The 12,913-nt window shown below is 43.9% G+C and overlaps 1 pseudogene; it reads left to right on the forward strand.

Moving 5' to 3' along the window:
* Positions 1–1,966: 1,966 nt before the first annotated feature.
* Positions 1,967–2,239, forward strand: LOC140908170 (small nuclear ribonucleoprotein F pseudogene; annotated as a pseudogene).
* The last annotated feature ends 10,674 nt before the right edge of the window (positions 2,240–12,913 follow it).

Genomic DNA, 12,913 nt, shown 5'->3' on the forward strand with positions numbered 1-12,913 from the left:
ACCGGATGCCTGGCAATCTTACAATATCGGGACAAATGGTGTCCCAATCGTACATCGGTTGGGACGCGGGACAAAGAATTTAATATTGGGACAGTCCTGATTTTATCGGGACATCTGGTCACCCTAAATGCTAATGAAGAGATTGCAGGGACTTCAGGAAGAGGTGAACACTGGTGAGTGTGGGGAAGTTTTCAGGTGAAGATCAAAGGACTGAGCTAATATATGTAGGGTATAGAGAGACACTCAGGCATCCTTCATCTTGGTAGGCAAGTTCCACTAGGCTTGATATCCTGAAAGGAGGGGCTTGGCCATCCTGGTTGAAAAACTTGGTGAAGAGGACTTTGGTTAAGCAGTGCTCTATTAGACAAGAAGCCATCTTGTTAGTTAAGATTAGGTTCGAGTATGCATGTTATGATATTATTTTATAAGTAAACCTTTTGTTTCCAATATTTCTTGCTATTATTTTAATTTCTGTTCTTAACTAACCTTTGTATAGGTGGTGTGCGTTAAGTAGAGTTGAGGACTAAGGAATAACTAGAAAGTAGGGTTGCCAGGCATTCGGGTTTTGACGAGAATGCCCGGTTGGATAAGGACCCTGGCGGCTCCGGTCAGCACTGCTGACTGGGCCGCTAAAAGTCTGGTTGGTGGCGCAGCAGGGCTAAGGCAGCCCTGGCTCTGAAGGGCTCCTGGAGGTGGCCAGCATATCCAGCTCCTAGGCACAGAGGCAGCCACGGGGACTCAGCATGATGCCCCCACCCCAAATGCCAGCTCCACAGCTCCCACTAGCTGAGAACCACAGCCAGTGGGAGCTCGGCAGTGGTGCCTGCCGGATATGCCGGCCACTCCTGTGAGCCGCCTGAGGTAAGTGCCCATCTGGAGCCTGCACCCCAGACCATAGCCCCCTCCTGCACCCAAACTCCCTCCTGGAGCCCGCATCCCACACCTTCTCCTGCACCCTAACCCCTTGCCCCAGCCCTAAGTCCCCTCCCACATCCAGACTCCCTCCCATAGCCCATACCCCTCACACCTCAACCCCTTGCCCCAGCCCTGAGTCCCCTCCTGAACTCAAACGTCCTCCCAGAGCCCTCACCCCGACCCCGTGCCCCAGCCCTGAGCCCACTCCTGCACGCAAACTTCCTCCTGGAGCCTGCACCCCACACCACAACCCTCTGCCCCACCCCTGAGCCCTGTTCTGCACCCCAAACCTTGCATCTATGGTCCCACCCCAGAGCCCATACCCCCACCTGGAGGTTTCAGCCCCTCCTACACTCCTGCCCCAGCCTGGAGCCCCCTCCCTCTCCCTGAATCCCTCATTTATGGCCCCACCTGGAGCCCTCTCCCCCTCCCACACCCCAACTCCCTGCCCCAGCGCAATGAAAGTGAGTGAGGGTGGGGTAGAGCGAGCAACTGAAGGAGGAGGGTTGTAGTGAGCAGGGGTTGGGGCATGGAGAAGGGGTGGGATCTCGGGGAAGGGCCGGGGCTGGGGTGCAGCAAGGGTGTTTGGTTTTGTGCAGTTAGAGAGTTGGCAACCCTACTAGAAAGTCGTGGGGTATTGCTCCTTTGGAGACAGTAGGCCTGGTAATTCTATGTGTGTCTAATTAATCTATGAGGTGCTGCACATCTCAGGGGGATGCTTGGAGGACTCGGGGGTCGGAATGTGCCAATGACTAACCTTCACGAGGAAGAGTGGAGCCTGTATAGGTTGAGAGAGAGGTGCTTGCACTGCCTGTGGCTTGGGTTGTCAGGCAGCACAAATTAATTCCTTTCGCAGCAACCCTAGTCCGCTTGGCAAGAAGACTCCAGAGTCCAAGCATTGCCCTCTGGAAGAAGGAATTGCAGGAGTGAGAGGGCAGGAGGGGCTCTGCCCAGTCTGAAATGCTGACAAACCACAGGAGGGGAGGCTCAAATGAGGAAGGGTGCCTTTCATGACGTGTGTTGGTTTTGTAAATCTGTTTACTGCTGCCTCGTGCCAGGCCGCATGACCATGAGCTTGCCCCTGAACCCCAAGCCCTTCCTGAAAGGGCTGACAGGGAAGCTGGTGGTGGGGAAGCTGAAGTGGGGGATGGAGTACAAGGGCTACCTGGTGTCCGTCGACGGCTACATGAACATGCAGCTTGCAACCACAGAAGAATACGTAGATGGTGCATTGTCAGGACACCTTGGTGACGTTTTGATAAGATGTAACAATGTCTTGAACATCAGAGGAGTAGAAGAAGAAGATGGAGAAATGAGAGAATGAGTTTGTATATTTCTAGAAAATAAAAATCAGTTTTTCACAAAAAAGAAAAAACGGTAACTCTCGAGTCCGCTAATAAAATCAAAGCAGTTAAGAAATTCCTTTGTTAAGCTTGCTATTCTTGCTTTCTTGCCATGTTGTCTCTGAAGAGGTTGAACTAGAACCTCTGAGTGCCCACAACCTAGATGGAACTCCAAGGGAGCATGTGTAAGCGACGGGGGCCCAGGAGAGCTCAGACACTGGTTTCATGGAGTAGAGTGCAGCATGGCCACTAGGTCTGCTTTCTTCTGATCAACAGCTGACCATGCACACTGCTGACTCTTCACACAGCTCTTCTACCTGCCTCTTGGTGAGCTCAGCATCTGCTTCTTTGCTTCTCCTGCTTTTGCTGCTGCTTACTCATCTTTACACTTTTCTTTGTTCTATTTCCTGTATCCAAAATAAACAGAAAACAACAAACCTTTTCTGACAGTTTCCAGCCTTTTCCCTCCAGATCACTTCAAAATCCAGTTTACCAGTGTGTGCTTTAAGTGGAAACCTGAGTCAACCAGCAAGCATGTGTAAATCGTGCTGACTATGCCACTGTGATGCTCTCCTCAGCGAATCCAGAGCCCTAAGCCACTGTATGCATCCGATGAAGTGAGCTGTAGCTCACGAAAGCTTATGCTCAAATAAATTGGTTAGTCTCTAAGGTGCCACAAGTCCTCCTTTTCTTTTTGCGAATACAGACTAATACGGCTGTTACTCTGAAACCTAAGCCTCTGCGTTACCCTTCTGCCTCAGTAAGTGGGAGCTTTGCTGCTGCTAGACTGTGTCAACTCCTTGAAACTCCAATCTGTTTGCCTTGCAACAAACTCCTTGAGACTCTGCCGATCTTCACTTTGCCTTGCAGGTAACAACCAGTGAACCCCAGTTCCCGAGTTCCCCACAGACATCTCTCAGCAGTATCCCTGCCTCCAAAGAAAAGACCACACACCAGTCAATTAGTTTCACTGAGGACTCAAATTTAATATTAATATAACAGCACTGAGATAGTTTTCTAATAAAACAAAAATAAGTTCATTGATGTAGAACTGAGATTTAAGTGATACCAGGTAAGACTATAAGAGATAGATAAGTATTCAAAAAAACAAAAATAACACACTTTCTAGTTCCATAACTTAATTCTAGCAAGCTATATCTTTTCCTAAAAGTTTCTCACTAATAGCAAGCTATCAGCAGTTCCTGCCCTTGATTTTTTCAGTCAACGGTCACATTTTACAGTCCAGACTATATCCCATAATAAAGTGCAGGAAACTTTGTCCATCCCAGTTTTTAGCTAGTTTGTGCCTTTTCCCCATTATTCAGAGCCTCGCCCAGATTACAAATTAGCCGATGCCCAACAGTAAGTCTCTTGTTAAGTTTTCACAGATCCCATGAAAGAGTTGATGTTTACATCTTTTGGAACACAAATCTGCATCATTAACAAGCCAGGAAGACTCAAACCTCATTTGGATGATTTCTATAATTACGTGGAGAGTCACAGGATATACTCGTCTCTTGATGAGTTTAGTCTTTTCTATATCAAAGAGACTTGTTCAGTTGTAAAGATCAAAGACATGTTGTCTGTTACTTTGCAAGCTAAGCTGAACAATTAAAGGGAGTCTGGTTTGATACTTGTATGAAACCATAGTACTGCATGTTAATTTCTTTTTCTTCTTCTTCTATTTCCTATTGGTTTTTTTTAGTTCCAGAAGTGTAGGAGAGCTGACACAAGAAACCACTATTACTTTGAAGCTTTTGCTCTCTTATGTGAAATCTGACTTTTTAGAGGTTGACTGTACATTCTAAATGCATATTTATAGATATTTTTAAAATAGATTGTTGACTCCGATGGACTATCACAATTCAAAAACCTGGAGCATGTTCTCAACTACACAGGGAGTTGGATTTAGTTGAAAAAAGAGGATCCCCAAGGAGTTGTTTGGTTCCCCAATCCTGGGTCTAATTTTGTACTGTGTTTGGATCCAAGAGTAGCTTCGAGCAGCTCCAGGGCCACTCTAAACTTAACTAGCTGCCAGTGATCTCTAAGGGCTGTTCTAGTTGCCAGGGTTCATCAGAATATAGGGACTTTGCCTTTCAGAGTCACATGTCTGTCCATGCTGTTCATTGTTAATGATACCACTGAATTTCTAACAATTGCTGCCAAAAAAGGAAACTCGAACCAGCCTTGTGCCGATGAGTTCAGTGGGAACAGGTGTAAGTCCATAAAACAAAAGAATTTAGCGAAAGAGTGACATAAAACATCTCTCAGTGATGGCACTAGCTTACTATGTAGATCTAACAAATCTGCTAAGGGCTTGTCTTCACTACCGCGCTATGTAGCACCACTGCAATTTTAGCAGGTCTGGGGAAGACGCATTATGTCGACGCGAGAGTACTGTTCTGTCGACGTAATTACTCCACCTCAATTAGAGGCAGAAGCTATGTTGGTGGGAGAGTGTCTTTAAGTCAGTATAACTTATGTCGTTCACAGGGGTGGTATTTTCACACACCTGAGCGACATAACTTACATTGACTTAGACCTTGTCTACATTATTGCTTAAGTGCAATATCTTTCCCCCCAACATATTTCTTAAGAGGGCGTGTGTTCCTCCTCACATTTAAGGGACAAAAACATTCATGATGTCTGTGAATTTTTATAAAATTTGTTATGCTTTCAGAGAGGAAGGCTGGCCCAGTGGTTAAGATGCTACCCTGTGATTTAGGAATGCTGGGTTCAATTCCCTGCTCTGCCACAAACTTCTTATGTGACCTTGGTCAATTCACTTAGTCTCTCTGTGCCTCAGTTCCCCATCTGTAAAAACAGGGATGATAACATTTCCCTACCTCACAGGGGTGTTGAGGATAAATACATTAAAGATAGTGAGGCTACTATGGTGAAGGGGAGGAGCATATAAGTACCTAAGATGGAGTGGGATTTTAAAAGATCCTAAGTCCATGTCTACGTTACAGCAGCATGGCTATGAGTTGCTGTAGTTTAGACACTTCATACATTGACAGAAAAGGCTTTTCCATCCCTGTAGTTAATCCATCTCTCCAAGAATTCTTCTTTTGACCCAGCTTGTTGTGGTTAGGTTGAGCTAACTACATCAGATAGGGCATGACATTTTTCACAGCTTTGAGTGAAATAGCTAGGTCGATCTAATTTGTAGGTGTAGGCTAGATCTTAGTGACTTAGGAGAACAAAGTTCACTGAAAGTCAATGACACATCCGCTCCTATATCACTCAGGTGCTTTTGAAAATCCATCTGTTTAAATCTCACTCTGATGGCAAAGAGAGCCCGTTTTCTTAGTGCCTGTCCCTGTGGTGGTGCAGATACAGGGAGCAAAGGATGAATTATTAAATAGGGTTCATTTTTTTAGATCAATTATTAGCGTCCTCAGAGTGGCCATACTTTGTAATGCTCTGTTCTGTGTTCCGGGCCTGAATCCTGTCCTTCAGTGCTCATTTAGTTCCCTTACATTTTTCATTTGTTCTATCGGTTGATGTGTGTGTCTGTGTGTGGGGGGGTGTTTTATTTTTGGCATGCGGTTTACCGTGCATGTTGCATAGAAGGCTAGTTCCTGGGAAACAGAATGTTAGTTTCTACACTCTGACTTTAAGAATGTTGTATTGCATCCTCTTTGCTTTTGCAGCCAAAGCAGGAACCCTGAAATTATTATTCTCAAGACACTCCCTCTCTCTGAAGGTCAGTCAGACAATAAACAAGGGGACTAAGTTTATCTGTGCAAATGTATACTTTCTTGTAAACAGGAAGGAAAAGTGAGACAGCATGTTAGTAGCTTGACTATTGTTGTCTGAAGGTGCATGAGGCCTAACTACTAAAGAACCGCAGACAGACAGCTGTAGGAAGATGATTAAATACTTCATTAAGAGCTTGTCTACACTACCCACTGGATTGGCAGGCAGCGATCGATCCAGCCGGGGTCGATTTATCGCATTTAGTATAGACGCGATAAATTGACTGCTGAATGCTCTCCCGTCAATGTTGGTACTCCACCAAAACGAGAAGCACAAGCGAAGTCGATAGGAGAGCGTCAGCTGTTGACTTACTACAGTGAAGACACCGCGGTAAGTAGATTTAAGTACGTCAACTTCAGCTACGCTATTCACGTATCTTAGATTGACCCTGTGCTGTAGTGTAGGCAAGCTCTTAGTCTATTGATGAACCTCAGTATTGTGCCCTGAAGGCTTCAGCCGAACTTTCATTCATAGTTTACATTGATCAGAGTTTTGTTTCAGCAGATGTTAGGCAATGTTCAGAAATAAAAAGAAAGAATCAGAACTAAATTATTTTCTAATAAAAATGTAATAAACTAGTTGTGAATATTTTTCAGCCATTTGTAACAGACATATAAACACTACTAGTACTCGCTGATATTTGTGGTAAAAGAACTCTGCAAGTGTGACTGATATTTTCCCCTATACTCATCTAGCTTTTCTTCTTATTTACTTTTTAGCCAGGACCCTAGTTGGTGCTTCTCATAAGCATGGTTGGTGAGAGAAATAAAACCTACTTGAGTTACTCCCATTTTGTATCATGTATCTTCATGCATCTACATCTTGGCTTAGATGATTTCTCAAAGAACAAGTGCTGAAGTGAGCCAAGTGTTACACAGACACAAGTTTTAAGGTTTAATAGACTTAAAGGGCACCAGTCAATACAGCAACAACAACAAAGACCAATTTTCTCTCAGTCAGCAGCCTAATGAGTTTTATCACCATTGATGCATTATCAGCACTCTTTCTCTGAACAAAACACCTATGGGCGTTGTGGTTTATTTGTCTGCTTAATTTAATTACTCTTTTTTGATCACTCCTAAGTGAAAGAAGTAGCTGGAGACTGCATTCTTGACTCGCTTTGTCTGGGATGTGAGCAAAGAATACGATAAGTACTATAACTCAACATTCCGCTTAGCGTACCCTCAGCATACTGTGAGCAATCTCTCCCAGCTGAGCGCCTTCATATCTCTGAACAGTAGCTCTGCTGCTTCAGGGAACTTTTATGAGTTGTTAGCTATCACAAAAGCATTCTCTTGCCACTAAGGGTGAGACTATAACAAACTTCTTCTCCCTCAAGTGCTTTACCCTGAGCACATAACCATAAAGAGCTGCTCCACGGTAACTGCATCAGATGTAATACAGACTCAGTATTTGAATGCGCCGGGCCAAATAGAAGGATTTTATCCCTGTGCGAACTTCAACCAGGAACCTTTAGATTCAAAAGCATTGGTTCCTGAAGGATGAACATTTAGGGTGTGTCCACATTGCAGTTAGACACCCGCAGCTGGCCTGTGTCTGCTGACTCAGGCTCGCAGGGCTTGGGCTGTGGGGCTGTAAAATTGTGATGTAGACATCTGGGCTTGGGTTGGAGTCTGAGCTCTGGGAACCTTTGAAGGCAGAAGATCCCAGAACTCAGGATCCAGCCCAAATGTCTGCATTGCAATTTCACAGTCCGGCAGCCCAAGCACTCTAACCCCGAGTCAGCTGACACAGGTCGATCACAGGTGTCTGATTGCAGAGTGGACATACCCTATGTGAATAGCCCCATGATATGATGATTTCTTCTTAGGAGATCTGAACTAGTCTGTTTTAGACACATGCTTTAACTTTTCCTCGTGTGTGTGTGTGTGTGTGTATTTATTACTTTTTGAGACTGTGTGGTCAGTCCTTAAAGCAAACAACTGGATAAGACAGCTCACGAAAGAGCTACGTTTTCCATCATGAAGATTGTAACTGATGCTACAGTGAGAAACTATACAAGCTGTGTCATTTAGCCTGGCTCTGCAGCTGTTTTTCACGCAGACTGGGGATTTCTGGTATACATACCACAAAATTGTACCAGTTTAATTAAACTGGGGCAATTTTGTGTGTAGACAAGTCCCTTCAAACATCGCCCTTTGCTTGAAACTCTGAGTGTGTATCCTTCCTATTCCCACTACATCTGTCTCTCTTCTAGGACTTCCCATACTTCTCTGCTCCCCCTAAAACCATCTTGTCTCAGACTCTGAAAATTCCCCCATCCATCCCCAACCCCTGCTCAGCCAGCTACTTCTTGACTCTGTGGTACTTTCCTATTTTCACTGACATCTCCTCTCTTACAAGAGATTCTCTTATCCATCCTCCATCCCTGTCACCTTCTCTTCTGTCCTCCCAGAGACTCCCAGTGCTCCCCTAAATCCCTACCACAATTCCCATACAAGCCATTCCTTTCTAGCTCCTTCCCATTCCCCTAACTAACAAAATAAGGCTCTTTCCATACAGAGAGACTCTGGAAGGTTTTCTACTGTGATCTCCCCCCAACCCCCCAGGAGGAATTTGTGAGCCTCATTTTAACTTGAACTCAAGTAAACCTCAGAGTAGTAGGCAGTATTTGGTGTGCTTAAAAATACAGCTTTTATTCTACTTCCAGTTCACAACATTGTATTTCTATAGCACATGGTTGGTGTTTCTATTTTAGTTTATTTTGAAGGTAGAATATATTTTAGAAAATGTGGAAGAACATCAACCCATAAAATAGTTCTTAAGTGAGTCACAATGCATAAATAGCTCTGCTGAGAACAAAACAAAAGGTCTATACAGAGGTTAACCTCTCCTATCCCTCTCTTCAGTTAGTGAAGGATTTCGCTGTTCTGTGGGGAAGAGACATTTCTTATGTACTGTGAGCACTTAGTTTTTTTTACTTCCAAAAAAAAAAAAAATTAACGGACCCCCCAATTCAACAAACCATCTCTATTCAGCAACACAATGAGGCACGTGCTTAAATCCTATTGACTTTAATGGGGTTTAAGTAGAACTTTAAGTATTTTGTTGAATAGGTGTGGACATAAGCATGTGTTTAAATGCTTTATTGAATTGGGGCCACAGTGTATCGATGTCAGCACTTACATAAGTCTTTGTGGGATCGGGGCCCTGCGGTTGCAAATCTCAGTTTTGATCCTCCTTGAAAATTAATTTGTAAATAAAATAATTTAAAGTTTCCCCTTGTTAAAATGTATTTTGTTGTTTAGTTGCGTTCCAGATAAGAAAATCTCTTTATCCATATTATAGATATGTTTTCATCTCAAAATATATTACTTTACTATAAAAGCACATAAGGATTTTAAATATTTAACTTCAGTCTAGTTCTTTACTTTTGTTGCAGTTTAAAAAAAATAAATAAAGTGTCTTTAGCTAGTTTTTGCCCCCCAATATGTAACATAAGTTCTTTGCATTAAAAAACATAGCAAAGTATATTTTAAAGGAAAAAAAGTCACTATTTATTCAGGGAACAAGGATTTTCCTGGGATTTCAACATCTGAATCCCATTCTTTATCTACGAGAAATGAGCTGGAACATTAAAAAAGATGGCATTCACGTTGTAAAAAAAAAAAGTATGATTTATCTTTAATGACATTTATACGGAAATAATACTAACACACAGCTGAGAATTCAAATGATACATTAATAATTTTGTGTACCGATTGAGTTTTTATAGAAATATTAGGAAACCATTAATTTTTATCGAAGTCCAGATTACCTTTTCATTTGTCACTCATCCAATATCCAATCTTTGTCATATAATGCTGTATAAATGATTATAACAGTTCTAGTTACAGTAAAAGTGTTGGAGAAACAGGTGATTCTCAAATGGCCTAGAAGAACACACTTTCAGTAAGTTTAAAGGAGAAGAAGTTACAGTAAGTGAAAATAAAAATGTCAAAGCTATAACTTTTGCCATAACAGATGCTGCAATACCAAAGTCTGAATGTTTGTAGATATAATAGTTTCCAATAGGTTCTACTTTGTGGTGACCCAGCACATGGTGTTCCATATGTGTTCCAGTTTGAGGTCTAGTGCTATCATTATTGACAGAGATATCCTTAATTTTATTATCATTCTCAACTGACGTTTTTCTCTCAATCTGAGAGAATATAATATGTCGCTATCCATTTAATATAGAGTCTAATTTTGTTTGAAATGTGTCCCATTTCTTTTGAAGGGTTTTCCTAGTGCAATAATCATCTGCAGTGTCTGGTTAGATGTGGAATATGGCAAAATGCTATCCCCAGGTTCTCTTCTGCAAATGAGGAGGGCACTGCGGGCAAGGCCTTCTCCCTTTTCCCACATTAGCATGATAGTCATGATAAGATGAGTGGTGTGAAATACTGTATGTCTAAAACATCCTCCCTCTTTTCCCTGCCTTCTCCCTGTTGGTAGCTTGGTGGTGAAAAGAGGGAAAGAAAAAAGACAGCTTCCGTTAAGGCTTTGGAAAATGGCAAAATCAAAACCAACCAACCAAACAAAATTTAAAATGGCAGTAAAGATGAATCACCTTTTAAAGCCTGTAAGGGAGTGTGTAGTCAAGCATAGCTAGACTAATTTCAGTGATGTTCCTGTGGCCTGGGACACTCTCTTAGCTTCATTAATAAATACAACCAGCTTCTTTTATGTCCTCCATTATAAACAGAAATTCATCCTCCCCCCATTGCGGTCTAGCTGTAAGTGGAACAGATTATACCACATTACTCATGGTGAATAGCACCTTGCTCCTGCAAACACGCTCGTGTTTAATTTCACTACCAGGAGTAGTCTTGTTGCAATCAATGGGGCTACTCATGGTCGCACAGTTAAGAATGCATGAAAGTGTTTGCAGGATTGGAGCCCTGGTCAGAATAGTCACTTTTGAAAACTATCATTGTTTCAGGCCCCAGGCAGATTGGGGTTGAAAGCAAAATATCTGATATTAGCTGTAGTATTTCAAAGAAGAAAGGAAGGCTGTGAAAACAGAAAAAGAATCTGAGGGTATGTCTACACTGGACTTAGACACCCACTGCTGGCCTGTGCCAGCTGACTTGGGCTCGTGGGGCTTGGGCTTCGGGGCTGTTTAATTGCAATGTTGGTGTTCTGGCTTGGACTGCAGCCCAAGCTCCCACCTCACAAGGTCCGAGAGCACAGCTCAAGTGCAAGTCCAGATGTCCATGCTGCAATTAAACAGCCCCACAGCCCAAGTCCCATGAGCCCACGTCGGCTGGCATGGGCCAGCCACTGTTTTTTAATTGCAGGGTAGACATACCCTTAAAGAACAAAACAGTAAAACTGTGTTCGGGAGCTAGGTGTCAGAGCAGTTAATGCCTTAAGATTCCACCTCTGGATGAAATCTTGGCTCCATTAAACTCAATGGGAGTTTTGCCATTAACTTCAATGGGGTCACGATTTCACCCCAGGACTGGGTTCATATTTGGCTTGATGACTGAAAATGATTTGGTAATCTCAGTTCAGTCTCTGTGGAACGCTTTTCTATATCAGAAAGCCAGCATACAATTAAACCCAATTTCTGTGCATTTCCCCCGTACAATGAGAGAGGATATAAATAAAAGAAATATGTTATTAGGGACATGCTGGCACAAACTACGGTAGTTGAGAGCTGCAAATGGAAGCAAAATATCTAATTATTTGCAAGTAGTTATTTGCAGTTAAACAATCACATTTGTGATGTAACAGAATATAAGCAGCATGTCATGCTAGATTGTATAACAACACAAAGAGGAATGTTGTGCAATTTATTTGAGGCACGAACTAAATAAATATCCTCTTCAAAATTCAGATACCATCCGTGCAGGTTATTGTCTCACTTCTGTTTGCTATTATCCTTTAAACTTGTACTGGTTATTATTTATGAATGGTTTTTTTTCAGTAAGCCATCTGGTGAAGGGAACAGTAATTTACCCAGTTTTCACTGATTTATAAACTTACTCACTGTATCACTCCACTAATAAAGACATTCCACTGAATATTGTGTATGAGGTTAGTTTAAAGCAGTGGTTTTCAAACTTTTTTTCTGGGGACCCAGCTGAAGAAAATTGTTAACGCCCACGACCCAATGGAGCTGGGGCAGAGGGGTTTGAGGTGTGGCAGGGGTTCAGGGCTGGGGCAGAGGGTTGGGGTGTGGGGGTGAGGGCTGCAGGGTGGGGCCAGGAATGAAGGGTTGAGGGTGTGGGAGGGGGCTCTGGGCTGGGGCAAGGCGTTGGGGTACAGGAGGAGGGCAGGGCTCTGGGCTGGGGGTGCAGGCTCTGGGATGGGGCCAGGAATGAGGGGTTTGGGGTACAGGAGGGGCTCCGTGTTTGGGGGGTGGCTTAGGGCTGGGGCAGGGGATTGGGGCGTGGGGTTGGGGTGCAGACTTACGTCCGGTGGCTCCCAGTCAGCGACGCAGGTGCAGAGGCAGGCTTCCCACCTGTCCTAGCACCTCGGACCATCCTGCGCCTGAAGCGGCCAGCAGCAGGTCCAGCTTCTAGGCGGAGGTGCACAAACGGCTCTGCACGGCTCTCGCCCGTAGGCAATGCCCCCCCCCCACCCCTCCCAGCTCCGGAGCTGATGTTCCAGGCAGGGGAAACGCGCAGAGCCCTGTGACCCCCTTGCCTAGAAGCCGGACCCACTGCTGGCCGCTTCTGGGGTGCAGTGTGGTCTCGAAGCAGGTAGGCATTAGCCTGCCTTAGCTGGGCAGCACTGCTGATGGGACTTTTAACGCCCCGATCGGCGGTGCTGACAAGAGCGACCCACTGCATTACATGCTGCGACCCAGTACTGGGTCATTGTTATACCAATAAAATAAAAACTAGCAGGATCTTATTAAAGGGACAAGGCAAAATGCCACA

Source organism: Lepidochelys kempii, chromosome 3, assembly GCF_965140265.1.
Source record: "Lepidochelys kempii isolate rLepKem1 chromosome 3, rLepKem1.hap2, whole genome shotgun sequence".
NCBI classification, from domain to species: Eukaryota; Metazoa; Chordata; order Testudines; family Cheloniidae; genus Lepidochelys; species Lepidochelys kempii.